The 24043-nt window shown below is 43.3% G+C and overlaps 25 non-coding genes across 25 annotated transcripts; all 25 read left to right on the top strand.

Annotated features, from left to right (window-relative positions):
- The first annotated feature begins 239 nt into the window (after positions 1 to 239).
- On the top strand, positions 240 to 380 carry LOC134593789 (U4 spliceosomal RNA). The gene has a single exon (XR_010090221.1). It is a non-coding gene; the product is annotated as a U4 spliceosomal RNA (small nuclear RNA).
- A 470-nt stretch (positions 381 to 850) lies between these two features.
- Positions 851 to 1017, top strand: LOC134589634 (U1 spliceosomal RNA). The gene has a single exon (XR_010086679.1). It is a non-coding gene; the product is annotated as a U1 spliceosomal RNA (small nuclear RNA).
- Positions 1018 to 1916: 899 nt separating this feature from the next.
- Positions 1917 to 2057, top strand: LOC134592247 (U4 spliceosomal RNA). The gene has a single exon (XR_010088900.1). It is a non-coding gene; the product is annotated as a U4 spliceosomal RNA (small nuclear RNA).
- Positions 2058 to 2527: 470 nt separating this feature from the next.
- On the top strand, positions 2528 to 2694 carry LOC134589887 (U1 spliceosomal RNA). The gene has a single exon (XR_010086895.1). It is a non-coding gene; the product is annotated as a U1 spliceosomal RNA (small nuclear RNA).
- An 899-nt stretch (positions 2695 to 3593) lies between these two features.
- On the top strand, positions 3594 to 3734 carry LOC134593253 (U4 spliceosomal RNA). Its single transcript, XR_010089762.1, has one exon. It is a non-coding gene; the product is annotated as a U4 spliceosomal RNA (small nuclear RNA).
- Positions 3735 to 4203: 469 nt separating this feature from the next.
- Positions 4204 to 4370, top strand: LOC134591075 (U1 spliceosomal RNA). Its single transcript, XR_010087907.1, has one exon. It is a non-coding gene; the product is annotated as a U1 spliceosomal RNA (small nuclear RNA).
- Positions 4371 to 5270: 900 nt separating this feature from the next.
- LOC134592246 (U4 spliceosomal RNA) lies at positions 5271 to 5411 on the top strand. Its single transcript, XR_010088899.1, has one exon. It is a non-coding gene; the product is annotated as a U4 spliceosomal RNA (small nuclear RNA).
- A 467-nt stretch (positions 5412 to 5878) lies between these two features.
- On the top strand, positions 5879 to 6045 carry LOC134590622 (U1 spliceosomal RNA). The gene has a single exon (XR_010087519.1). It is a non-coding gene; the product is annotated as a U1 spliceosomal RNA (small nuclear RNA).
- Positions 6046 to 6933: 888 nt separating this feature from the next.
- On the top strand, positions 6934 to 7074 carry LOC134592789 (U4 spliceosomal RNA). Its single transcript, XR_010089364.1, has one exon. It is a non-coding gene; the product is annotated as a U4 spliceosomal RNA (small nuclear RNA).
- Positions 7075 to 7551: 477 nt separating this feature from the next.
- LOC134591318 (U1 spliceosomal RNA) lies at positions 7552 to 7718 on the top strand. Its single transcript, XR_010088115.1, has one exon. It is a non-coding gene; the product is annotated as a U1 spliceosomal RNA (small nuclear RNA).
- Positions 7719 to 8617: 899 nt separating this feature from the next.
- On the top strand, positions 8618 to 8758 carry LOC134592245 (U4 spliceosomal RNA). The gene has a single exon (XR_010088898.1). It is a non-coding gene; the product is annotated as a U4 spliceosomal RNA (small nuclear RNA).
- Positions 8759 to 9226: 468 nt separating this feature from the next.
- Positions 9227 to 9393, top strand: LOC134591078 (U1 spliceosomal RNA). Its single transcript, XR_010087909.1, has one exon. It is a non-coding gene; the product is annotated as a U1 spliceosomal RNA (small nuclear RNA).
- An 898-nt stretch (positions 9394 to 10291) lies between these two features.
- LOC134592787 (U4 spliceosomal RNA) lies at positions 10292 to 10432 on the top strand. Its single transcript, XR_010089363.1, has one exon. It is a non-coding gene; the product is annotated as a U4 spliceosomal RNA (small nuclear RNA).
- A 470-nt stretch (positions 10433 to 10902) lies between these two features.
- On the top strand, positions 10903 to 11069 carry LOC134589886 (U1 spliceosomal RNA). The gene has a single exon (XR_010086894.1). It is a non-coding gene; the product is annotated as a U1 spliceosomal RNA (small nuclear RNA).
- An 899-nt stretch (positions 11070 to 11968) lies between these two features.
- LOC134592786 (U4 spliceosomal RNA) lies at positions 11969 to 12109 on the top strand. The gene has a single exon (XR_010089362.1). It is a non-coding gene; the product is annotated as a U4 spliceosomal RNA (small nuclear RNA).
- Positions 12110 to 12586: 477 nt separating this feature from the next.
- LOC134591316 (U1 spliceosomal RNA) lies at positions 12587 to 12753 on the top strand. Its single transcript, XR_010088113.1, has one exon. It is a non-coding gene; the product is annotated as a U1 spliceosomal RNA (small nuclear RNA).
- Positions 12754 to 13652: 899 nt separating this feature from the next.
- LOC134592243 (U4 spliceosomal RNA) lies at positions 13653 to 13793 on the top strand. Its single transcript, XR_010088897.1, has one exon. It is a non-coding gene; the product is annotated as a U4 spliceosomal RNA (small nuclear RNA).
- A 468-nt stretch (positions 13794 to 14261) lies between these two features.
- LOC134591077 (U1 spliceosomal RNA) lies at positions 14262 to 14428 on the top strand. Its single transcript, XR_010087908.1, has one exon. It is a non-coding gene; the product is annotated as a U1 spliceosomal RNA (small nuclear RNA).
- Positions 14429 to 15326: 898 nt separating this feature from the next.
- Positions 15327 to 15467, top strand: LOC134592785 (U4 spliceosomal RNA). Its single transcript, XR_010089361.1, has one exon. It is a non-coding gene; the product is annotated as a U4 spliceosomal RNA (small nuclear RNA).
- A 470-nt stretch (positions 15468 to 15937) lies between these two features.
- On the top strand, positions 15938 to 16104 carry LOC134589885 (U1 spliceosomal RNA). Its single transcript, XR_010086893.1, has one exon. It is a non-coding gene; the product is annotated as a U1 spliceosomal RNA (small nuclear RNA).
- Positions 16105 to 17003: 899 nt separating this feature from the next.
- Positions 17004 to 17144, top strand: LOC134593816 (U4 spliceosomal RNA). Its single transcript, XR_010090243.1, has one exon. It is a non-coding gene; the product is annotated as a U4 spliceosomal RNA (small nuclear RNA).
- A 457-nt stretch (positions 17145 to 17601) lies between these two features.
- LOC134590726 (U1 spliceosomal RNA) lies at positions 17602 to 17768 on the top strand. The gene has a single exon (XR_010087608.1). It is a non-coding gene; the product is annotated as a U1 spliceosomal RNA (small nuclear RNA).
- Positions 17769 to 18667: 899 nt separating this feature from the next.
- LOC134592242 (U4 spliceosomal RNA) lies at positions 18668 to 18808 on the top strand. Its single transcript, XR_010088896.1, has one exon. It is a non-coding gene; the product is annotated as a U4 spliceosomal RNA (small nuclear RNA).
- Positions 18809 to 19276: 468 nt separating this feature from the next.
- Positions 19277 to 19443, top strand: LOC134590450 (U1 spliceosomal RNA). Its single transcript, XR_010087372.1, has one exon. It is a non-coding gene; the product is annotated as a U1 spliceosomal RNA (small nuclear RNA).
- Positions 19444 to 20341: 898 nt separating this feature from the next.
- LOC134592241 (U4 spliceosomal RNA) lies at positions 20342 to 20482 on the top strand. The gene has a single exon (XR_010088895.1). It is a non-coding gene; the product is annotated as a U4 spliceosomal RNA (small nuclear RNA).
- The last annotated feature ends 3561 nt before the right edge of the window (positions 20483 to 24043 follow it).

Here is a 24043-nt window from a genome sequence, read left to right as displayed (position 1 = left end):
TGCTGCAAGATATGGTTGCCCTCACTCTCTGTTATAGGTTTGGAACCATTCCAAGATGCCATATAAGAAGACCGAGGAATTTGTTGGGGTTTAAGCTTCCCTGTAGGAGGAAGCGGGCCTAATTAGAATATTGCCTCCCACAATAATTTGCAATGGCTTATGGTCATGAACTTTTTCTCACCGCTATCTTAAAGTGTCCTTACGTGGTAGCTCTTAAAAGCTGGCCCACTTGAACAGTTAACTTTGCGCAGTGGCAGTATCGTAGCCCATGAGGTCAATCCGAGGCGTGATTATTGCTAATTGAAAACTTTACCCAATACCCCGCCATGATGACTTGAAATACAATCAGCATTGGCAATTTTTGACAGGCTTTAAGGAGACTGAAAGATTGGTTTAATAAAAGTTTATGGCGCCCCATGTCTAGGGCGTGTCTTACGTGACTCCCGTTTCTTCCTGAGCTCTGTTGCACCATTCCTTCCGCTGGCTTCTTAGCATTTCCCTTTTACCTTTCTCTCCCACTGAATTCACTTGTTTCCGGCAGCACACTATTCTCACTACATGCTACGAATTCCCATCCTTCGGCTCATTGGCCTAGCATTTGTCTTTATGCAAATTGCTCCTTCGCACCCTGAATCCAGCTCAATTATTCACACCTAACCACCTGAAGGCACTAAAATTACTGGTAGCTAAGGAAAACAACGATCAGCCACGAGGTTTGGTAATCTTTTGTAGCCTTCTATCATTTGGATTATTTATTTGCTTTTTTTTTTTTTAACTTGCTTTATTATTTCACCACAGCCTAAAGGAAAGGCTTCCCAGCGGGCGTGCCTTTGAATGTACCCGTCATGTCATACTTACCTGGCAGGGGAGCAATAGCCATGATCTCTAAGGTGGCTCTCCCAGAGTGAGGCTGGTTCATTGCACTCCGTACCAGTTGACCTCTGCGATTTCCTCAAATGTGGGAAACTCGACTGCATAATTTATGGTAGTGGGGGACTGCGTTCGCGCTTTCCCCTGTGTTTGCTTGTTTGACAAAAATAGAGAACTTCACCAATTCTGACGAAGGATAATTTCAGCCACGGCACCCGTCTTCTTTGGCTCTTACTTTCCGCATCAAGCAGGCAGCGACAATCATTTCCTAGGCTTGATCATTTTTATTATCTATGTTTTCTGGAGACCAGTTTTAAGCCAGAATTTCACTTTTTATTTTAACTTTTCAGCTTTTTTTTCATCATTTTTTTATCCTGACTTCTTTTGATTTATTGTATGCTTCAATGCAATGGAAGAAATAAAGAATTGGAGACCTATATTACGTCTTCCAACAGAACGTAACGTTTGATTGAATTTCTGGGAAAAAAAGATTTTCTGGATCAAGGCAGTGAATTGCCGCTTGAGACAATCAGACCAAACCTTAGGAATAGCTGGGTGGTCACTAGCACTTACTAATGAACACCATGGAATTTTGAAAAAGCCACCACAAATGTTCTTTCAGCCCTGTTGAGTGTGGATGAAGAGAAGACAGGTGCTAGGCAAGGGTCATTCCTATCGATGGAGTCATGAAATGTGTGACTTTGGGGACGAACGTAGACCAGCGGATTGTGTACTCTGCCTAATGGCTGCTGTAGTAGAATCTTGGCAAAACTGTTTCCAAAGAGCGAAAAAAAATTGTACAAGGTTTGCTGCAAGATATGGTTGCCCTCACTCTCTGTTATAGGTTTGGAACCATTCCAAGATGCCATATAAGAAGACCGAGGAATTTGTTGGGGTTTAAGCTTCCCTGTAGGAGGAAGCGGGCCTAATTAGAATATTGCCTCCCATAATCCTTTGCAATGGCTTATGGTCATGAACTTTTTCTCACCGCTGTCTTAAAGTTTCCTTACGTGGTAGCTCTTAAAAGCTGGCCCACTTGAACAGCTAGCTTTGCGCAGTGGCAGTATCGTAGCCCATGAGGTCAATCCGAGGCGTGATTATTGCTAATTGAAAACTTTACCCAATACCCCGCCATGATGACTTGAAATACAGTCAGCATTGGCAATTTTTGACAGGCTCTAAGGAGACTGAAAGATTGGTTTAATAAAAGTTTATGGCGCCCCATGTCTAGGGCGTGTCTTACGTGACTCACGTTTCTTCCTGAGCTCTGTTGCACCATTCCTTCCGCTGGCTTCTTAGCATTTCCCTTTTACCTTTCTCTCCCACTGAATTCACTTGTTTCCGGCAGCACACTATTCTCACTACATGCTACGAATTCCCATCCTTCGGCTCATTGGCCTAGCATTTGCCTTTATGCAAATTGCTCCTTCGCACCCTGAATCCAGCTCAATTATTCACACCTAACCACCTGAAGGCACTAAAATTACTGGTAGCTAAGGAAAACAATGATCAGCCACGAGGTTTGGTAATCTTTTGTAGCCTTCTATCATTTGGATTATTTATTTGCTTTTTTTTTTTTTAACTTGCTTTATTATTTCACCACAGCCTAAAGGAAAGGCTTCCCAGCGGGCGTGCCTTTGAATGTACCCGTCATGTCATACTTACCTGGCAGGGGAGCAATAGCCATGATCCCTAAGGTGGCTCTCCCAGAGTGAGGCTGGTTCATTGCACTCCGTACCAGTTGACCTCTGCGATTTCCTCAAATGTGGGAAACTCGACTGCATAATTTATGGTAGTGGGGGACTGCGTTCGCGCTTTCCCCTGTGTTTGCTTGTTTGACAAAAATAGAGAACTTCACCAATTCTGACGAAGGATAATTTCAGCCACGGCACCCGTCTTCTTTGGCTCTTACTTTCCGCATCAAGCAGGCAGCGACAATCATTTCCTAGGCTTGATCATTTTTATTATCTATGTTTTCTGGAGACCAGTTTTAAGCCAGAATTTCACTTTTTATTTTAACTTTTCAGCTTTTTTTTCATCATTTTTTTATCCTGACTTCTTTTGATTTATTGTATGCTTCAATGCAATGGAAGAAATAAAGAATTGGAGACCTATATTACGTCTTCCAACAGAACGTAACGTTTGATTGAATTTCTGGGAAAAAAAGATTTTCTGGATCAAGGCAGTGAATTGCCGCTTGAGACAATCAGACCAAACCTTAGGAATAGCTGGGTGGTCGCTAGCACTTACTAATGAACACCATGGAATTTTCAAAATAGCCACCACAAATGTTCTTTCAGCCCTGTTGAGTGTGGATGAAGAGAAGACAGGTGCTAGGCAAGGGTCATTCCTATCGATGGAGTCATGAAATGTGTGACTTTGGGGACGAACGTAGACCAGCGATTGTGTACTCTGCTTAATGGCTGCTGTAGTAGAATCTTGGAAAAACTGTTTCCAAAGAGAGAAAAAAAATTGTACAAGGTTTGCTGCAAGATATGGTTGCCCTCACTCTCTGTTATAGGTTTGGAACCATTCCAAGATGCCATATAAGAAGACCGAGGAATTTGTTGGGGTTTAAGCTTCCCTGTAGGAGGAAGCGGGCCTAATTAGAATATTGCCTCCCCTAATCCTTTGCAATGGCTTATGGTCATGAACTTTTTCTCACCGCTGTCTTAAAGTTTCCTTACGTGGTAGCTCTTAAAAGCTGGCCCACTTGAACAGTTAGCTTTGCGCAGTGGCAGTATCGTAGCCCATGAGGTCAATCCGAGGCGTGATTATTGCTAATTGAAAACTTTACCCAATACCCTGCCATGATGACTTGAAATACAGTCAGCATTGGCAATTTTTGACAGGCTCTAAGGAGACTGAAGGATTGGTTTAATAAAAGTTTATGGCGCCCCATGTCTAGGGCGTGTCTTACGTGACTCCCGTTTCTTCCTGAGCTCTGTTGCACCATTCCTTCCGCTGGCTTCTTAGCATTTCCCTTTTACCTTTCTCTCCCACTGAATTCACTTGTTTCCGGCAGCACACTATTCTCACTACATGCTACGAATTCCCATCCTTCGGCTCATTGGCCTAGCATTTGCCTTTAAGCAAATTGCTCCTTCGCACCCTGAATCCAGCTCAATTATTCACACCTAACCACCTGAAGGCACTAAAATTACTGGTAGCTAAGGAAAACAACGATCAGCCACGAGGTTTGGTAATCTTTTGTAGCCTTCTATCATTTGGATTATTTATTTGCTTTTTTTTTTTTTACTTGCTTTATTATTTCACCACAGCCTAAAGGAAAGGCTTCCCAGCGGGCGTGCCTTTGAATGTACCCGTCATGTCATACTTACCTGGCAGGGGAGCAATAGCCATGATCCCTAAGGTGGCTCTCCCAGAGTGAGGCTGGTTCATTGCACTCCGTACCAGTTGACCTCTGCGATTTCCTCAAATGTGGGAAACTTGACTGCATAGTTTATGGTAGTGGGGGACTGCGTTCGCGCTTTCCCCTGTGTTTGCTTGTTTGACAAAAATAGAGAACTTCACCAATTCTGACGAAGGATAATTTCAGCCACGGCACCCGTCTTCTTTGGCTATTACTTTCCACATCAAGCAGGCAGCGACAATCATTTCCTAGGTTTGATCATTTTTATTATCTATGTTTTCTGGAGACCAGTTTTAAGACAGAATTTCACTTTTTATTTTAACTTTTCAGCTTTTTTTTTCATCATTTTTTTATCCTGACTTCTTTTGATTTATTGTATGCTTAAATGCAATGGAAGAAATAAAGAATTGGAGACCTATATTACGTCTTCCAACAGAACGTAACGTTTGATTGAATTTCTGGGAAAAAAAGATTTTCTGGATCAAGGCAGTGAATTGCCGCTTGAGACAATCAGACCAAACCTTAGGAATAGCTGGGTGGTCGCTAGCACTTACTAATGAACACCATGGAATTTTGAAAAAGCCACCACAAATGTTCTTTCAGCCCTGTTGAGTGTGGATGAAGAGAAGACAGGTGCTAGGCAAGGGTCATTCCTATCGATGGAGTCATGAAATGTGTGACTTTGGGGACGAACGTAGACCAGCGGATTGTGTACTCTGCCTAATGGCTGCTGTAGTAGAATCTTGGCAAAACTGTTTCCAAAGAGAGAAAAAAAATTGTACAAGGTTTGCTGCAAGATATGGTTGCCCTCACTCTCTGTTATAGGTTTGGAACCATTCCAAGATGCCATATAAGAAGACCGAGGAATTTGTTGGGGTTTAAGCTTCCCTGTAGGAGGAAGCGGGCCTAATTAGAATATTGCCTCCCATAATCCTTTGCAATGGCTTATGGTCATGAACTTTTTCTCACCGCTGTCTTAAAGTGTCCTTACGTGGAAGCTCTTAAAAGCTGGCCCACTTGAACAGCTAGCTTTGCGCAGTGGCAGTATCGTAGCCCATGAGGTCAATCCGAGGCGTGATTATTGCTAATTGAAAACTTTACCCAATACCCCGCCATGATGACTTGAAATACAGTCAGCATTGGCAATTTTTGACAGGCTCTAAGGAGACTGAAAGATTGGTTTAATAAAAGTTTATGGCGCCCCATGTCTAGGGCGTGTCTTACGTGACTCCCGTTTCTTCCTGAGCTCTGTTGCACCATTCCTTCCGCTGGCTTCTTAGCATTTCCCTTTTACCTTTCTCTCCCACTGAATTCACTTGTTTCCGGCAGCACACTATTCTCACTACATGCTACGAATTCCCATCCTTCGGCTCATTGGCCTAGCATTTGCCTTTATGCAAATTGCTCCTTCGCACCCTGAATCCAGCTCAATTATTCACACCTAACCACCTGAAGGCACTAAAATTACTGGTAGCTAAGGAAAACAACGATCAGCCACGAGGTTTGGTAATCTTTTGTAGCCTTCTATCATTTGGATTATTTATTTATTTTTTTTTTTTACTTGCTTTATTATTTCACCACAGCCTAAAGGAAAGGCTTCCCAGCGGGCGTGCCTTTGAATGTACCCGTCATGTCATACTTACCTGGCAGGGGAGCAATAGCCATGATCCCTAAGGTGGCTCTCCCAGAGTGAGGCTGGTTCATTGCACTCCGTACCAGTTGACCTCTGCGATTTCCTCAAATGTGGGAAACTCGACTGCATAATTTATGGTAGTGGGGGACTGCGTTCGCGCTTTCTCCTGTGTTTGCTTGTTTGACAAAAATAGAGAACTTCACCAATTCTGACGAAGGATAATTTCAGCCACGGCACCCGTCTTCTTTGGCTCTTACTTTCCGCATCAAGCAGGCAGCGACAATCATTTCCTAGGCTTGATCATTTTTATTATCTATGTTTTCTGGAGACCAGTTTTAAGACAGAATTTCACTTTTTATTTTAACTTTTCAGCTTTTTTTTTATCCTGACTTCTTTTGATTTATTGTATGCTTCAATGCAATGGAAGAAATAAAGAATTGGAGACCTATATTACGTCTTCCAGCAGAACGTAACGTTTGATTGAATTTCTGGGAAAAAAAGATTTTCTGGATCAAGGCAGTGAATTGCCGCTTGAGACAATCAGACCAAATCTTAGGAATAGCTGGGTGGTCGCTAGCACTTACTAATGAACACCATGGAATTTTGAAAAAGCCACCACAAATGTTCTTTCAGCCCTGTTGAGTGTGGATGAAGAGAAGACAGGTGCTAGGCAAGGGTCATTCCTATCGATGGAGTCATGAAATGTGTGACTTTGGGGACGAACGTAGACCAGCGGATTGTGTACTCTGCCTAATGGCTGCTGTAGTAGAATCTTGGCAAAACCGTTTCCAAAGAGAGAAAAAAAATTGTACAAGGTTTGCTGCAAGATATGGTTGCCCTCACTCTCTGTTATAGGTTTGGAACCATTCCAAGATGCCATATAAGAAGACCGAGGAATTTGTTGGGGTTTAAGCTTCCCTGTAGGAGGAAGCGGGCCTAATTAGAATATTGCCTCCCACAATCCTTTGCAATGGCTTATGGTCATGAACTTTTTCTCACCGCTGTCTTAAAGTTTCCTTACGTGGTAGCTCTTAAAAGCTGGCCCACTTGAACAGTTAACTTTGCGCAGTGGCAGTATCGTAGCCCATGAGGTCAATCCGAGGCGTGATTATTGCTAATTGAAAACTTTACCCAATACCCCGCCATGATGACTTGAAATACAGTCAGCATTGGCAATTTTTGACAGGCTCTAAGGAGACTGAAAGATTGATTTAAAAAAAGTTTATGGCGCCCCATGTCTAGGGCGTGTCTTACGTGACTCCCGTTTCTTCCTGAGCTCTGTTGCACCATTCCTTCCGCTGGCTTCCTTGCATTTCCCTTTTACCTTTCTCTCCCACTGAATCCACTTGTTTCCGGCAGCACACTATTCTCACTCTATGCTACGAATTCCCATCCTTCGGCTCATTGGCCTAGCATTTGCCTTTATGCAAATTGCTCCTTCGCACCCTGAATCCAGCTCAATTATTCACACCTAACCACCTGAAGGCACTAAAATTACTGGTAGCAAAGGAAAACAACGATCAGCCACGAGGTTTGGTAATCTTTTGTAGCCTTCTATCATTTGGATTATTTATTTGCTCTTCTTTTTTTTTCTTTTTTACTTGCTTTATTATTTCACCACAGCCTAAAGGAAAGGCTTCCCAGCGGGCGTGCCTTTGAATGTACCCGTCATGTCATACTTACCTGGCAGGGGAGCAATAGCCATGATTCCTAAGGTGGCTCTCCCAGAGTGAGGCTGGTTCATTGCACTCCGTACCAGTTGACCTCTGCGATTTCCTCAAATGTGGGAAACTCAACTGCATAATTTATGGTAGTGGGGGACTGCGTTCGCGCTTTCCCCTGTGTTTGCTTGTTTGACAAAAATAGAGAACTTCACCAATTCTGATGAAGGATAATTTCAGCCACGGCACCCGTCTTCTTTGGCTCTTACTTTCCGCATCAAGCAGGCAGCGACAATCATTTCCTAGGCTTGATCATTTTTATTATCTATGTTTTCTGGAGACCAGTTTTAAGCCAGAATTTCACTTTTTATTTTAACTTTTCAGCTTTTTTTTCATCATTTTTTTATCCTGACTTCTTTTGATTTATTGTATGCTTCAATGCAATGGAAGAAATAAAGAATTGGAGACCTATATTACGTTTTCCAACAGAACGTAACGTTTGATTGAATTTCTGGGAAAAAAAGATTTTCTGGATCAAGGCAGTGAATTGCCGCTTGAGACAATCAGACCAAACCTTAGGAATAGCTGGGTGGTCGCTAGCACTTACTAATGAACACCATGGAATTTTGAAAAAGCCACCACAAATGTTCTTTCAGCCCTGTTGAGTGTGGATGAAGAGAAGACAGGTGCTAGGCAAGGGTCATTCCTATCGATGGAGTCATGAAATGTGTGACTTTGGGGACGAACGTAGACCAGCGGATTGTGTACTCTGCCTAATGGCTGCTGTAGTAGAATCTTGGCAAAACCGTTTCCAAAGAGAGAAAAAAAATTGTACAAGGTTTGCTGCAAGATATGGTTGCCCTCACTCTCTGTTATAGGTTTGGAACCATTCCAAGATGCCATATAAGAAGACCGAGGAATTTGTTGGGGTTTAAGCTTCCCTGTAGGAGGAAGCGGGCCTAATTAGAATATTGCCTCCCATAATCCTTTGCAATGGCTTATGGTCATGAACTTTTTCTCACCGCTGTCTTAAAGTGTCCTTACGTGGTAGCTCTTAAAAGCTGGCCCACTTGAACAGCTAGCTTTGCGCAGTGGCAGTATCGTAGCCCATGAGGTCAATCCGAGGCGTGATTATTGCTAATTGAAAACTTTACCCAATACCCCGCCATGATGACTTGAAATACAGTCAGCATTGGCAATTTTTGACAGGCTCTAAGGAGACTGAAAGATTGGTTTAATAAAAGTTTATGGCGCCCCATGTCTAGGGCGTGTCTTACGTGACTCCCGTTTCTTCCTGAGCTCTGTTGCACCATTCCTTCCGCTGGCTTCTTAGCATTTCCCTTTTGCCTTTCTCTCCCACTGAATTCACTTGTTTCCGGCAGCACACTATTCTCACTACATGCTACGAATTCCCATCCTTCGGCTCATTGGCCTAGCATTTGCCTTTATGCAAATTGCTCCTTCGCACCCTGAATCCAGCTCAATTATTCACACCTAACCACCTGAAGGCACTAAAATTACTGGTAGCTAAGGAAAACAACGATCAGCCACGAGGTTTGGTAATCTTTTGTAGCCTTCTATCATTTGGATTATTTATTTGCTTTTTTTTTTTAACTTGCTTTATTATTTCACCACAGCCTAAATGAAAGGCTTCCCAGCAGGCGTGCCTTTGAATGTACCCATCATGTCATACTTACCTGGCAGGGGAGCAATAGCCATGATCCCTAAGGTGGCTCTCCCAGAGTGAGGCTGGTTCATTGCACTCCATACCAGTTGACCTCTGCGATTTCCTCAAATGTGGGAAACTCGACTGCATAATTTATGGTAGTGGGGGACTGCGTTCGCGCTTTCCCCTGCGTTTGCTTGTTTGACAAAAATAGAGAACTTCACCAATTCTGACGAAGGATAATTTCAGCCACGGCACCCGTCTTCTTTGGCTCTTACTTTCCGCATCAAGCAGGCAGCGACAATCATTTCCTAGGCTTGATCATTTTTATTATCTATGTTTTCTGGAGACCAGTTTTAAGCCAGAATTTCACATTTTATTTTAACTTTTCAGCTTTTTTTCATCATTTTTTTATCCTGACTTCTTTTGATTTATTGTATGCTTCAATGCAATGGAAGAAATAAAGAATTGGAGACCTATATTACGTCTTCCAACAGAACGTAACGTTTGATTGAATTTCTGGGAAAAAAAGATTTTCTGGATCAAGGCAGTGAATTGCCGCTTGAGACAATCAGACCAAACCTTAGGAATAGCTGGGTGGTCGCTAGCACTTACTAATGAACACCATGGAATTTTGAAAAAGCCACCACAAATGTTCTTTCAGCCCTGTTGAGTGTGGATGAAGAGAAGACAGGTGCTAGGCAAGGGTCATTCCTATCGATGGAGTCATGAAATGTGTGACTTTGGGGACGAACGTAGACCAGCGGATTGTGTACTCTGCCTAATGGCTGCTGTAGTAGAATCTTGGCAAAACCGTTTCCAAAGAGAGAAAAAAAATTGTACAAGGTTTGCTGCAAGATATGGTTGCCCTCACTCTCTGTTATAGGTTTGGAACCATTCCAAGATGCCATATAAGAAGACCGAGGAATTTGTTGGGGTTTAAGCTTCCCTGTAGGAGGAAGCGGGCCTAATTAGAATATTGCCTCCCACAATAATTTGCAATGGCTTATGGTCATGAACTTTTTCTCACCGCTGTCTTAAAGTGTCCTTACGTGGTAGCTCTTAAAAGCTGGCCCACTTGAACAGTTAACTTTGCGCAGTGGCAGTATCGTAGCCCATGAGGTCAATCCGAGGCGTGATTATTGCTAATTGAAAACTTTACCCAATACCCCGCCATGATGACTTGAAATACAGTCAGCATTGGCAATTTTTGACAGGCTCTAAGGAGACTGAAAGATTGGTTTAATAAAAGTTTATGGCGCCCCATGTCTAGGGCGTGTCTTACGTGACTCCCGTTTCTTCCTGAGCTCTGTTGCACCATTCCTTCCGCTGGCTTCTTAGCATTTCCCTTTTACCTTTCTCTCCCACTGAATTCACTTGTTTCCGGCAGCACACTATTCTCACTACATGCTACGAATTCCCATCCTTCGGCTCATTGGCCTAGCATTTGTCCTTATGCAAATTGCTCCTTCGCACCCTGAATCCAGCTCAATTATTCACACCTAACCACCTGAAGGCACTAAAATTACTGGTAGCTAAGGAAAACAACGATCAGCCACGAGGTTTGGTAATCTTTTGTAGCCTTCTATCATTTGGATTATTTATTTGCTTTTTTTTTTTTAAACTTGCTTTATTATTTCACCACAGCCTAAAGGAAAGGCTTCCCAGCGGGCGTGCCTTTGAATGTACCCGTCATGTCATACTTACCTGGCAGGGGAGCAATAGCCATGATCCCTAAGGTGGCTCTCCCAGAGTGAGGCTGGTTCATTGCACTCCGTACCAGTTGACCTCTGCGATTTCCTCAAATGTGGGAAACTCGACTGCATAATTTATGGTAGTGGGGGACTGCGTTCGCGCTTTCCCCTGTGTTTGCTTGTTTGACAAAAATAGAGAACTTCACCAATTCTGACGAAGGATAATTTCAGCCACGGCACCCGTCTTCTTTGGCTCTTACTTTCCGCATCAAGCAGGCAGCGACAATCATTTCCTAGGCTTGATCATTTTTATTATCTATGTTTTCTGGAGACCAGTTTTAAGCCAGAATTTCACTTTTTATTTTAACTTTTCAGCTTTTTTTTCATCATTTTTTTATCCTGACTTCTTTTGATTTATTGTATGCTTCAATGCAATGGAAGAAATAAAGAATTGGAGACCTATATTACGTCTTCCAACAGAACGTAACGTTTGATTGAATTTCTGGGAAAAAAAGATTTTCTGGATCAAGGCAGTGAATTGCCGCTTGAGACAATCAGACCAAACCTTAGGAATAGCTGGGTGGTCGCTAGCACTTACTAATGAACACCATGGAATTTTGAAAAAGCCACCACAAATGTTCTTTCAGCCCTGTTGAGTGTGGATGAAGAGAAGACAGGTGCTAGGCAAGGGTCATTCCTATCGATGGAGTCATGAAATGTGTGACTTTGGGGACGAACGTAGACCAGCGGATTGTGTACTCTGCCTAATGGCTGCTGTAGTAGAATCTTGGCAAAACCGTTTCCAAAGAGAGAAAAAAAATTGTACAAGGTTTGCTGCAAGATATGGTTGCCCTCACTCTCTGTTATAGGTTTGGAACCATTCCAAGATGCCATATAAGAAGACCGAGGAATTTGTTGGGGTTTAAGCTTCCCTGTAGGAGGAAGCCGGCCTAATTAGAATATTGCCTCCCACAATCCTTTGCAATGGCTTATGGTCATGAACTTTTTCTCACCGCTGTCTTAAAGTTTCCTTACGTGGTAGCTCTTAAAAGCTGGCCCACTTGAACAGTTAACTTTGCGCAGTGGCAGTATCGTAGCCCATGAGGTCAATCCGAGGCGTGATTATTGCTAATTGAAAACTTTACCCAATACCCCGCCATGATGACTTGAAATACAGTCAGCATTGGCAATTTTTGACAGGCTCTAAGGAGACTGAAAGATTGATTTAAAAAAAGTTTATGGCGCCCCATGTCTAGGGCGTGTCTTACGTGACTCCCGTTTCTTCCTGAGCTCTGTTGCACCATTCCTTCCGCTGGCTTCCTTGCATTTCCCTTTTACCTTTCTCTCCCACTGAATCCACTTGTTTCCGGCAGCACACTATTCTCACTCTATGCTACGAATTCCCATCCTTCGGCTCATTGGCCTAGCATTTGCCTTTATGCAAATTGCTCCTTCGCACCCTGAATCCAGCTCAATTATTCACACCTAACCACCTGAAGGCACTAAAATTACTGGTAGCAAAGGAAAACAACGATCAGCCACGAGGTTTGGTAATCTTTTGTAGCCTTCTATCATTTGGATTATTTATTTGCTCTTCTTTTTTTTTCTTTTTTACTTGCTTTATTATTTCACCACAGCCTAAAGGAAAGGCTTCCCAGCGGGCGTGCCTTTGAATGTACCCGTCATGTCATACTTACCTGGCAGGGGAGCAATAGCCATGATTCCTAAGGTGGCTCTCCCAGAGTGAGGCTGGTTCATTGCACTCCGTACCAGTTGACCTCTGCGATTTCCTCAAATGTGGGAAACTCAACTGCATAATTTATGGTAGTGGGGGACTGCGTTCGCGCTTTCCCCTGTGTTTGCTTGTTTGACAAAAATAGAGAACTTCACCAATTCTGATGAAGGATAATTTCAGCCACGGCACCCGTCTTCTTTGGCTCTTACTTTCCGCATCAAGCAGGCAGCGACAATCATTTCCTAGGCTTGATCATTTTTATTATCTATGTTTTCTGGAGACCAGTTTTAAGCCAGAATTTCACTTTTTATTTTAACTTTTCAGCTTTTTTTTCATCATTTTTTTATCCTGACTTCTTTTGATTTATTGTATGCTTCAATGCAATGGAAGAAATAAAGAATTGGAGACCTATATTACGTTTTCCAACAGAACGTAACGTTTGATTGAATTTCTGGGAAAAAAAGATTTTCTGGATCAAGGCAGTGAATTGCCGCTTGAGACAATCAGACCAAACCTTAGGAATAGCTGGGTGGTCGCTAGCACTTACTAATGAACACCATGGAATTTTGAAAAAGCCACCACAAATGTTCTTTCAGCCCTGTTGAGTGTGGATGAAGAGAAGACAGGTGCTAGGCAAGGGTCATTCCTATCGATGGAGTCATGAAATGTGTGACTTTGGGGACGAACGTAGACCAGCGGATTGTGTACTCTGCCTAATGGCTGCTGTAGTAGAATCTTGGCAAAACCGTTTCCAAAGAGAGAAAAAAAATTGTACAAGGTTTGCTGCAAGATATGGTTGCCCTCACTCTCTGTTATAGGTTTGGAACCATTCCAAGATGCCATATAAGAAGACCGAGGAATTTGTTGGGGTTTAAGCTTCCCTGTAGGAGGAAGCGGGCCTAATTAGAATATTGCCTCCCATAATCCTTTGCAATGGCTTATGGTCATGAACTTTTTCTCACCGCTGTCTTAAAGTGTCCTTACGTGGTAGCTCTTAAAAGCTGGCCCACTTGAACAGCTAGCTTTGCGCAGTGGCAGTATCGTAGCCCATGAGGTCAATCCGAGGCGTGATTATTGCTAATTGAAAACTTTACCCAATACCCCGCCATGATGACTTGAAATACAGTCAGCATTGGCAATTTTTGACAGGCTCTAAGGAGACTGAAAGATTGGTTTAATAAAAGTTTATGGCGCCCCATGTCTAGGGCGTGTCTTACGTGACTCCCGTTTCTTCCTGAGCTCTGTTGCACCATTCCTTCCGCTGGCTTCTTAGCATTTCCCTTTTGCCTTTCTCTCCCACTGAATTCACTTGTTTCCGGCAGCACACTATTCTCACTACATGCTACGAATTCCCATCCTTCGGCTCATTGGCCTAGCATTTGCCTTTATGCAAATTGCTCCTTCGCACCCTGAATCCAGCTCAATTATTCACACCTAACCACCTGAAGGCACTAAAATTACTGGTAGCTAAGGAAAACAACGATCAGCCACGAGGTTTGGTAATCTTTTGTAGCCTTCTATCATTTGGATTATTTATTTGCTTTTTTTTTTTAACTTGCTTTATTATTTCACCACAGCCTAAATGAAAGGCTTCCCAGCAGGCGTGCCTTTGAATGTACCCATCATGTCATACTTACCTGGCAGGGGAGCAATAGCCATGATCCCTAAGGTGGCTCTCCCAGAGTGAGGCTGGTTCATTGCACTCCATACCAGTTGACCTCTGCGATTTCCTCAAATGTGGGAAACTCGACTGCATAATTTATGGTAGTGGGGGACTGCGTTCGCGCTTTCCCCTGCGTTTGCTTGTTTGACAAAAATAGAGAACTTCACCAATTCTGACGAAGGATAATTTCAGCCACGGCACCCGTCTTCTTTGGCTCTTACTTTCCGCATCAAGCAGGCAGCGACAATCATTTCCTAGGCTTGATCATTTTTATTATCTATGTTTTCTGGAGACCAGTTTTAAGCCAGAATTTCACATTTTATTTTAACTTTTCAGCTTTTTTTCATCATTTTTTTATCCTGACTTCTTTTGATTTATTGTATGCTTCAATGCAATGGAAGAAATAAAGAATTGGAGACCTATATTACGTCTTCCAACAGAACGTAACGTTTGATTGAATTTCTGGGAAAAAAAGATTTTCTGGATCAAGGCAGTGAATTGCCGCTTGAGACAATCAGACCAAACCTTAGGAATAGCTGGGTGGTCGCTAGCACTTACTAATGAACACCATGGAATTTTGAAAAAGCCACCACAAATGTTCTTTCAGCCCTGTTGAGTGTGGATGAAGAGAAGACAGGTGCTAGGCAAGGGTCATTCCTATCGATGGAGTCATGAAATGTGTGACTTTGGGGACGAACGTAGACCAGCGGATTGTGTACTCTGCCTAATGGCTGCTGTAGTAGAATCTTGGCAAAACCGTTTCCAAAGAGAGAAAAAAAATTGTACAAGGTTTGCTGCAAGATATGGTTGCCCTCACTCTCTGTTATAGGTTTGGAACCATTCCAAGATGCCATATAAGAAGACCGAGGAATTTGTTGGGGTTTAAGCTTCCCTGTAGGAGGAAGCGGGCCTAATTAGAATATTGCCTCCCACAATAATTTGCAATGGCTTATGGTCATGAACTTTTTCTCACCGCTGTCTTAAAGTGTCCTTACGTGGTAGCTCTTAAAAGCTGGCCCACTTGAACAGTTAACTTTGCGCAGTGGCAGTATCGTAGCCCATGAGGTCAATCCGAGGCGTGATTATTGCTAATTGAAAACTTTACCCAATACCCCGCCATGATGACTTGAAATACAGTCAGCATTGGCAATTTTTGACAGGCTCTAAGGAGACTGAAAGATTGGTTTAATAAAAGTTTATGGCGCCCCATGTCTAGGGCGTGTCTTACGTGACTCCCGTTTCTTCCTGAGCTCTGTTGCACCATTCCTTCCGCTGGCTTCTTAGCATTTCCCTTTTACCTTTCTCTCCCACTGAATTCACTTGTTTCCGGCAGCACACTATTCTCACTACATGCTACGAATTCCCATCCTTCGGCTCATTGGCCTAGCATTTGTCCTTATGCAAATTGCTCCTTCGCACCCTGAATCCAGCTCAATTATTCACACCTAACCACCTGAAGGCACTAAAATTACTGGTAGCTAAGGAAAACAACGATCAGCCACGAGGTTTGGTAATCTTTTGTAGCCTTCTATCATTTGGATTATTTATTTGCTTTTTTTTTTTTAAACTTGCTTTATTATTTCACCACAGCCTAAAGGAAAGGCTTCCCAGCGGGCGTGCCTTTGAATGTACCCGTCATGTCATACTTACCTGGCAGGGGAGCAATAGCCATGATCCCTAAGGTGGCTCTCCCAGAGTGAGGCTGGTTCATTGCACTCCGTACCAGTTGACCTCTGCGATTTCCTCAAATGTGGGAAACTCGACTGCATAATTTATGGTAGTGGGGGACTGCGTTCGCGCTTTCCCCTGTGTTTGCTTGTTTGACAAAAATAGAGAACTTCACCAATTCTGACGAAGGATAATTTCAGCCACGGCACCCGTCTTCTTTGGCTCTTACTTTCCGCATCAAGCAGGCAGCGACAATCATTTCCTAGGCTTGATCATTTTTATTATCTATGTTTTCTGGAGACCAGTTTTAAGCCAGAATTTCACTTTTTATTTTAACTTTTCAGCTTTTTTTTCATCATTTTTTTATCCTGACTTCTTTTGATTTATTGTATGCTTCAATGCAATGGAAGAAATAAAGAATTGGAGACCTATATTACGTCTTCCAACAGAACGTAACGTTTGATTGAATTTCTGGGAAAAAAAGATTTTCTGGATCAAGGCAGTGAATTGCCGCTTGAGACAATCAGACCAAACCTTAGGAATAGCTGGGTGGTCGCTAGCACTTACTAATGAACACCATGGAATTTTGAAAAAGCCACCACAAATGTTCTTTCAGCCCTGTTGAGTGTGGATGAAGAGAAGACAGGTGCTAGGCAAGGGTCATTCCTATCGATGGAGTCATGAAATGTGTGACTTTGGGGACGAACGTAGACCAGCGGATTGTGTACTCTGCCTAATGGCTGCTGTAGTAGAATCTTGGCAAAACCGTTTCCAAAGAGAGAAAAAAAATTGTACAAGGTTTGCTGCAAGATATGGTTGCCCTCACTCTCTGTTATAGGTTTGGAACCATTCCAAGATGCCATATAAGAAGACCGAGGAATTTGTTGGGGTTTAAGCTTCCCTGTAGGAGGAAGCCGGCCTAATTAGAATATTGCCTCCCACAATCCTTTGCAATGGCTTATGGTCATGAACTTTTTCTCACCGCTGTCTTAAAGTTTCCTTACGTGGTAGCTCTTAAAAGCTGGCCCACTTGAACAGCTAGTTTTGCGCAGTGGCAGTATCGTAGCCCATGAGGTCAATTCGAGGCGTGATTATTGCTAATTGAAAACTTTACCCAATACCCCGCCATGATGACTTGAAATACAGTCAGCATTGGCAATTTTTGACAGGCTCTAAGGAGACTGAAAGATTGGTTTAAAAAAAGTTTATGGCGCCCCATGTCTAGGGCGTGTCTTACGTGACTCCCGTTTCTACCATTCCTTCCGCTGGCTTCCTTGCATTTCCCTTTTACCTTTCTCTCCCACTGAATCCACTTGTTTCCGGCAGCACACTATTCTCACTACATGCTACGAATTCCCATCCTTCGGCTCATTGGCCTAGCATTTGCCTTTATGCAAATTGCTCCTTCGCACCCTGAATCCAGCTCAATTATTCACACCTAACCACCTGAAGGCACTAAAATTACTGGTAGCTAAGGAAAACAACGATCAGCCACGAGGTTTGGTAATCTTTTGTAGCCTTCTATCATTTGGATTATTTATTTGCTTTTTTTTTTTTTTTAAACTTGCTTTATTATTTCACCACAGCCTAAAGGAAAGGCTTCCCAGCGGGCGTGCCTTTGAATGTACCCGTCATGTCATACTTACCTGGCAGGGGAGCAAAAGCCATGATCCCTAAGGTGGCTCTCCCAGAGTGAGGCTGGTTCATTGCACTCCGTACCAATTGACCTCTGCGATTTCCTCAAATGTGGGAAACTCGACTGCATAATTTATGGTAGTGGGGGACTGCGTTCGCGCTTTCCCCTGTGTTTGCTTGTTTGACAAAAATAGAGAACTTCACCAATTCTGACGAAGGATAATTTCAGCCATGGCACCCGTCTTCTTTGGCTCTTACTTTCCACATCAAGCAGGCAGCGACAATCATTTCCTAGGCTTGATCATTTTTATTATTTATGTTTTCTGGAGACCAGTTTTAAGCCAGAATTTCACTTTTTATTTTAACTTTTCAGCTTTTTTTTCATCATTTTTTTATCCTGACTTCTTTTGATTTATTGTATGCTTCAATGCAATGGAAGAAATAAAGAATTGGAGACCTATATTACGTCTTCCAACAGAACGTAACGTTTGATTGAATTTCTGGGAAAAAAAGATTTTCTGGATCAAGGCAGTGAATTGCCGCTTGAGACAATCAGACCAAACCTTAGGAATAGCTGGGTGGTCGCTAGCACTTACTAATGAACACCATGGAATTTTGAAAAAGCCACCACAAATGTTCTTTCAGCCCTGTTGAGTGTGGATGAAGAGAAGACAGGTGCTAGGCAAGGGTCATTCCTATCGATGGAGTCATGAAATGTGTGACTTTGGGGACGAACGTAGACCAGCGGATTGTGTACTCTGCCTAATGGCTGCTGTAGTAGAATCTTGGCAAAACTGTTTCCAAAGAGAGAAAAAAAATTGTACAAGGTTTGCTGCAAGATATGGTTGCCCTCACTCTCTGTTATAGGTTTGGAACCATTCCAAGATGCCATATAAGAAGACCGAGGAATTTGTTGGGGTTTAAGCTTCCCTGTAGGAGGAAGCGGGCCTAATTAGAATATTGCCTCCCATAATCCTTTGCAATGGCTTATGGTCATGAACTTTTTCTCACCGCTGTCTTAAAGTGTCCTTACGTGGTAGCTCTTAAAAGCTGGCCCACTTGAACAGCTAGCTTTGCGCAGTGGCAGTATCGTAGCCCATGAGGTCAATCCGAGGCGTGATTATTGCTAATTGAAAACTTTACCCAATACCCCGCCATGATGACTTGAAATACAGTCAGCATTGGCAATTTTTGACAGGCTCTAAGGAGACTGAAAGATTGGTTTAATAAAAGTTTATGGCGCCCCATGTCTAGGGCGTGTCTTACGTGACTCCCGTTTCTTCCTGAGCTCTGTTGCACCATTCCTTCCGCTGGCTTCTTAGCATTTCCCTTTTGCCTTTCTCTCCCACTGAATTCACTTGTTTCCGGCAGCACACTATTCTCACTACATGCTACGAATTCCCATCCTTCGGCTCATTGGCCTAGCATTTGCCTTTATGCAAATTGCTCCTTCGCACCCTGAATCCAGCTCAATTATTCACACCTAACCACCTGAAGGCACTAAAATTACTGGTAGCTAAGGAAAACAACGATCAGCCACGAGGTTTGGTAATCTTTTGTAGCCTTCTATCATTTGGATTATTTATTTGCTTTTTTTTTTTAACTTGCTTTATTATTTCACCACAGCCTAAAGGAAAGGCTTCCCAGCGGGCGTGCCTTTGAATGTACCCGTCATGTCATACTTACCTGGCAGAGGAGCAATAGCCATGATCCCTAAGGTGGCTCTCCCAGAGTGAGGCTGGTTCATTGCACTCCGTACCAGTTGACCTCTGCGATTTTCTCAAATGTGGGAAACTCGACTGCATAATTTATGGTAGTGGGGGACTGCGTTCGCGCTTTCCCCTGTGTTTGCTTGTTTGAAAAAATAGAGAACTTCACCAATTCTGACGAAGGATAATTTCAGCCACGGCACCCGTCTTCTTTGGCTCTTACTTTCCGCATCAAGCAGGCAGCGACAATCATTTCCTAGGCTTGATCATTTTTATTATCTATGTTTTCTGGAGACCAGTTTTAAGCCAGAATTTTACTTTTTATTTTAACTTTTCAGCTTTTTTTTCATCATTTTTTTATCCTGACTTCTTTTGATTTATTGTATGCTTCAATGCAATGGAAGAAATAAAGAATTGGAGACCTATATTACGTCTTCCAACAGAACGTAACGTTTGATTGAATTTCTGGGAAACAAAGATTTTCTGGATCAAGGCAGTGAATTGCCGCTTGAGACAATCAGACCAAACCTTAGGAATAGCTGGGTGGTCGCTAGCACTTACTAATGAACACCATGGAATTTTGAAAAAGCCACCACAAATGTTCTTTCAGCCCTGTTGAGTGTGGATGAAGAGAAGACAGGTGCTAGGCAAGGGTCATTCCTATCGATGGAGTCATGAAATGTGTGACTTTGGGGACGAACGTAGACCAGCGGATTGTGTACTCTGCCTAATGGCTGCTGTAGTAGAATCTTGGCAAAACCGTTTCCAAAGAGAGAAAAAAAATTGTTCAAGGTTTGCTGCAAGATATGGTTGCCCTCACTCTCTGTTATAGGTTTGGAACCATTCCAAGATGCCATATAAGAAGACCGAGGAATTTGTTGGGGTTTAAGCTTCCCTGTAGGAGGAAGCGGGCCTAATTAGAATATTGCCTCCCATAATCCTTTGCAATGGCTTATGGTCATGAACTTTTTCTCACCGCTGTCTTAAAGTGTCCTTACGTGGAAGCTCTTAAAAGCTGGCCCACTTGAACAGCTAGCTTTGCGCAGTGGCAGTATCGTAGCCCATGAGGTCAATCCGAGGCGTGATTATTGCTAATTGAAAACTTTACCCAATACCCCGCCATGATGACTTGAAATACAGTCAGCATTGGCAATTTTTGACAGGCTCTAAGGAGACTGAAAGATTGGTTTAATAAAAGTTTATGGCGCCCCATGTCTAGGGCGTGTCTTACGTGACTCCCGTTTCTTCCTGAGCTCTGTTGCACCATTCCTTCCGCTGGCTTCTTAGCATTTCCCTTTTACCTTTCTCTCCCACTGAATTCACTTGTTTCCGGCAGCACACTATTCTCACTACATGCTACGAATTCCCATCCTTCGGCTCATTGGCCTAGCATTTGCCTTTATGCAAATTGCTCCTTCGCACCCTGAATCCAGCTCAATTATTCACACCTAACCACCTGAAGGCACTAAAATTACTGGTAGCTAAGGAAAACAACGATCAGCCACGAGGTTTGGTAATCTTTTGTAGCCTTCTATCATTTGGATTATTTTTTTTTTTTTTTTTTACTTGCTTTATTATTTCACCACAGCTAGTATCTCTCCTTGATGATAATGACACCAATCCTACAGCCCCTTACACCGATCTCTGCCAGCGAAGTAAATTTACTCCAAATTTCAGAGAGTTTAAGAATATAGATACGTTCATTGATTCAATCACTAACATGATCAAGACCATGAATACTGACATGCTGACAGTCAAACCAAGGGGTAATCTCTCGGGTAACGAATGGCGAGCCCTGTGTGACCTCAGGGATAATGAGGACATCGTAATCAAACCTGCTGACAAGGGTGGCAACGTAGTCCTACTCAACAGAGCACATTATGTACGGATGGCTGAAGTCATTCTCCACGATGACAAGACTTACAAAGTATTGACTACTGACCCCTCCATAAAATATCAATGCGAATATAAGATCCTCTTGGATCAAGCCTTTGACCAGGGTGTACTCTCGAAAGAGGAGCATGGCAGTATCTATATCAAGAACCCTACAACATCCACATTTTACTGCCTCCCTAAAATACATAAGCAACAAAAAGACCTGACAGCAAGACCAATAGTCTCAGGCTCTAGTAACTTTACAAGCAGAGGCAGTGTTTATGTGGATAGAATACTACGCCCATTCGTAGAAAAATTACCATCCTACCTAAAAGACACCAAGGACACCCTCAAATGCCTAGCGTCACTAAAGGTACCAGAGGGATCAGTACTATGTAGTCTTGATGTGGAGACCTTATATTCCTCCATACCACACTCCAGTGGTCTGGATCATGTCGAATATTTCCTGAAAACAAGGGGCACCGAACACACCACCCATACCCAGTTTGTATTAAATCTACTGAGGTTCATTCTTACTCACAACTTCTTTCTCTTCCAGAACAAACACTATCACCAGGTGCAGGGGACTGCGATGGGGACGTCTTGTGCCCCATCCTATGCCAACCTGCATCTGGGATGGTGGGAGAGTGAGTTAGTTTTTTCTGGGTCTCTCAAAGAATTCACGGACTGTATCTTCCTATGGAAGAGGTATATTGACGACGTCCTTATCATCTGGACGGGTACCTTAACACACCTCGTCAAGTTTGTAGAGACTCTGAATAAGAATGACCTGAATCTCAGGCTCACTATGGAGTTCGGTGACCAGACACTAAACTTCCTAGACTGCTCACTAAGGATCACTGGGGACCTCATGATTGAGACCACACTGTACCGCAAGCCCACATCCACTAACAGCATGTTACGTTGGGAAAGCCACCATCCTATACCCCTTAAGAGGGGGATCCCAGTGGGCCAGTACCTTAGACTCAGGAGAAACTGTTCATCCATTGAGGATTTCAAACTTAAAGCTATTGAACTGAGACACAGATTCAAACAAAAAGGATATCCCAATAGATGTCTCAAACATGCCTATCAGAGGGCTCTGAGCAGTACACGTGATGACCTATTAGCAGACAAGCCTGACCAGGACCCTCAGAAACTTATCAGATGCATAGCAAGCTACGACGCCGGTTGGAACGAAGTCAAAAAGGTCATGGGCCGCTTCTGGCCCCTGTTAACTCAGGACCCGCATTTGAAGGACGTTATTTCCAGCAAAGTATCGGTCACAGCCAGGAGAGGCAGGAATATGAAGGAGATACTGGTACCCAGTCACTTCACCGCACCTAAGAAAAAGAAAAACACTACCTGGCTCAATATACATGGCACATACCAGTGCGGCAAATGTGTTGCATGCTTACACATAGCCAAGGGGTCCAAAACTATCATGGACTCGACCAATACTATCGTTATCCCCATAAAACAATTTTTTAATTGCAACACCTCCGGGATAGTATACTTATTGACGTGCAAATGTGGCTTAAAATACGTGGGCAAAACCATACGCCCATTCAAAAGACGTATTATGGAGCATGTCCACTCCGTTACCTCCAGCAAAGACACACCAGTAGCTAGACATATCAGAATGCATCACATGGATACTCCCAAATGCATTAAGTTCGCTGGCATCGAGAGAATCCAACTGGGCAAAAGAGGTGGGGACCTAGATATGACCCTCAGAAGGAGGGAGTGCTATTGGATCTACAAACTGGACACACTATCACCCAAAGGCCTAAATGAAGGATTCACCTTCACCCCGTTCATTGACTCCTGATTCCCTAGCACCTCGTGTATATATGTATATAGATATGTAGTATTTTTCGATTCACACCATTGGCCCTCCTAAATAATTCTTTCATGCTTTTCGTATTAATAGAGCATTCCATCATGTACTCGCAGCTCCCTTTCTGTCACACTGAATCTTTCCAACCACGGCAGAGACTGTTAATAAGTCAATCACTAGATACTCATTGGGCATCCCTCCACCCCAGGGACCACTTATCTTCCCTGACATCGGAGTACGCCCGAAGGATATACCCATGGGCATCACTACACCCCCTCCTTCGGTGGTCCCAAGCCAGGCACTGATAGCTGCTCTTACAGCCTCCTCAATGACCATGGCTCAGGATCCGTCAGGATCCGACGATAACTAATCTGGACCGACCATTTACAGTATGCATTCTGCCAATACGGATGGACAGTGTGACAGTACTCCCCCCCCCCCCCCCCCCGCTCACAACAAGTGGGCGGACTAAACGAGGAGTGACAGCGTATACAGCCAATCACAGTCGGACACCAGGAGGCAGTACACGCCCAACGTCCTGATTGGCTGGAAAAGCCGCCTAGATCGGCTTTAAAACGCTGTAAGCAGCAGTACACACCTCACCTTTGACAAAGGCGCTGTAGCAGCGCCGAAACGGACGTTAGGTCGCCAATTTCTTTATTTTAAACTACACGATTTGATGTGATCACCAGGGGAAACAACTTTAGCACCTACTGAGCTAGCAAGTAGCTCTTTAGCTACTCTATTCACTTCAGTGCAGAATCTTTTTTTACTCCTTACAGGTGAATTACTTTAGCTCCTCTCCACTAGTAGGAGAGAGGCTTCTCTAGCTGTTGACATCAAGCAAAGACAACCAGTGGGTTAGTGTGGAGACGGCGTTACTACACTTACCTGTAGCATACTTACGTTTAAAGAGTGTGGACACATCTGTGTCTCCCTACCCACATCGGGCTATCTCCGTCTAGGAGAGTCTGTCTCGTCCAGCTGTTACACTGGCAAGCAGCTGACACAAAGCAAAGAC

The sequence above is a fragment of the Pelobates fuscus genome, chromosome 2 (genome assembly GCF_036172605.1).
Source record: "Pelobates fuscus isolate aPelFus1 chromosome 2, aPelFus1.pri, whole genome shotgun sequence".
In the NCBI taxonomy this organism is placed as follows: Eukaryota; Metazoa; Chordata; class Amphibia; order Anura; family Pelobatidae; genus Pelobates; species Pelobates fuscus.
This window is presented reverse-complemented; position numbering and strand designations above follow the sequence as displayed.